The sequence below is a fragment of the Palaemon carinicauda genome, chromosome 23, assembly GCF_036898095.1.
Source record: "Palaemon carinicauda isolate YSFRI2023 chromosome 23, ASM3689809v2, whole genome shotgun sequence".
Lineage (NCBI taxonomy): Eukaryota > Metazoa > Arthropoda > Malacostraca > Decapoda > Palaemonidae > Palaemon > Palaemon carinicauda.
In genome coordinates, this window is record NC_090747.1 from 1,280,517 (window position 1) to 1,283,016 (window position 2,500).

A 2,500-nucleotide genomic window follows, 5' to 3' on the forward strand; every position below is an offset into this window, starting at 1 on the left:
AGGTATCTCTTTTGCTATGAAACCCGGACGGGAAAGTCATTTTGATTATGTGGTGGCCTTCGATAAACATTTCTCTAAAAACAATTTTGAAAAAGATGAAACTTGCCTAAAAGGAATCTTGTTAAAGGCATTAGAACAAAGTAACAGTAAAAATCCGCTTCCCAGAAGGTTTCATAATGCAATTTTTTCATTAAACAAAACCGATAATATCATCATCACAAAATCGGATAAAGACGGAAAAATAGTCATTCTTGATAAAGAGACGTATGTCAACAAAGTTCAACAACTCTTAAACGATGACACTACATATGAAAAGCTAACAAAAGATCCCCGTAACTCTGTTGCTCCGGAGTTTTTCAAATCCGTAAGAAAAATCGGAAATAATAAAAGACATCGAGGTCTTAGAAAAATTCAAAGTCATGAACCCTTCGTTGCCATATTTTTACGGGCTCCCAAAAACTCATAAGGACGGTATTCCCTTACGCCCAATCGTCTCATGTAAAGGGTCATTTATATATAATATATCAAAATGGTTAGCAGACTTGCTGTCTCCCTTTCTAGGGAGCTTTTCTTCAGCTCATATTAAGCATGCAGAGGACTTCATCCAGAAATTCAATAGATTAAATATCCCGGTAAACAATGTAAAACTCTTGAGTCTTGACGTAGAATCCCTATTTACAAAGGTCCCGATCAACGACGTATTAGGTTTCTTGAGGGAAAAATTAATCCCTTACGAAGATCACTTCCCCCTCGGTATTGAAAAAACAATTAAGTTAATTAAACTAAGCGTGTCAAATAACGTTTTCTCTTTCAATGGAAATTTTTACAAACAGAAATTTGGTTGTAGTATGGGCAGCCCGTTATCTCCAATTTTAGCTAACCTCTACATGGAATACTTTGAAACAGAAATTTTAACAACAATTAAACCTACGAACATGGTTTGGCAACGCTATGTTGATGACATTTTCACATATTGGGATGATAGCTGGGGAGATTTCAATATATTTTTCAATAATCTAAATTCCCTAGTCCCTAGCATAAAATTTAAAACTGAATGGGAAAAAGATGGAAAATTAGCTTTTTTGGACATACTAATTATAAGGGAATCGACGGGGTATAATTTCACTGTGTATAGAAAACCAACTTTCTCTATTTCCTACATTCATTTCTTTAGTTATCACGACATTTCTGTAAAAATTGGAGTAGCTTGCAATCTATTTCTTAGAGGTTTGAGAATCTGTTCCCCAGCCTACCTGAATAAAGAATTTGAAATCATCCGTAAACAACTCGCCCAGCTATTCTACCCGACGTATGTCATAGAAAAGGCCATCAACAAAGCCAACACGATATATTATAAAGATCATGATGTTACTAACCAAAGAGATTTTAAAAATAAGATAAAACTCCCATATATAGAAGGTATTAAAAATATAACAAATCATATCAAAACTGAGAACCCCTTTTTTTTTTCATATCCAAAGACCATAGGAAGCGCCCTTATTAATGTTTATCAAAATAAAAGAGAGATAGAATCCGGCGTTTATAAAGTACCATGTAGGGATTGTGAAAAAGTGTACGTTGGGCAAACTGGCCGTTCGCTATCTCCAAGATTATCCGAACACAAAAGATCTGTTAGATATGGGTATGAAAACTCGGGGATTTTCATTCACCTTAGGGATTTAGGGCACCAGATTAACTGGAGTGAGTCGTCTTTGCTTTTTAAGAGTACCTGTCCGTACAGAAGGAAAATCCTGGAATCAGCCATCATAAATCAATCAAACACAATGAACCTATGTGGGGGCCAATGGAAAGCTGACACAGTGGACAATACTCTTCTCAACCCTATCATTAAGAAGATAATCCACGGAGACCGACCACCAGACATGCATCAGAGGTCAAGACTTCCTCCAAGCGGCTCAACAATAAGAACACGCACCTGAATGTAATTAAATTTGGCTAATCCTTCCAGCAATTATAACAACTATAGAACAATTGAACACACCCTTTTGCTTTCATATATAAACCGTCACTCTCCACTGTAATTCTCACTTTTACCTTACATCCTGAAGAGGGTCGATGTTTATTGACCAAAATATAGTGTGATTTATTCATATTTCCTGTGTTTCTTTTATGGGCCTTTTTGAAAAAACATATATATATATATATATATATATATATATATATATATATATATATATATATATATATATATATGTGTGTGTGTGTGTGTGTGTGTGTGTGTGGGTATGGATATATTCATATAAATCCTATATATCTCTTAATATCTGGATTCTTACTCTACCTCGGGATCAGAGACCCAGTGAGTAATCAACTTTACGATAATAGCTTCTGGTCGGCCAGGAATTGAACCTGGGCCCAAGAAACTGAGGTTGCAATCACACTGGAACCTCAGATTCTTGGTCCTGGGTTCGATCCCCTGGCCTATCAGAAGTTATTATCGTGAAGTTGATTCCCCACTGGGTCTCTGATCCCGAGGTAG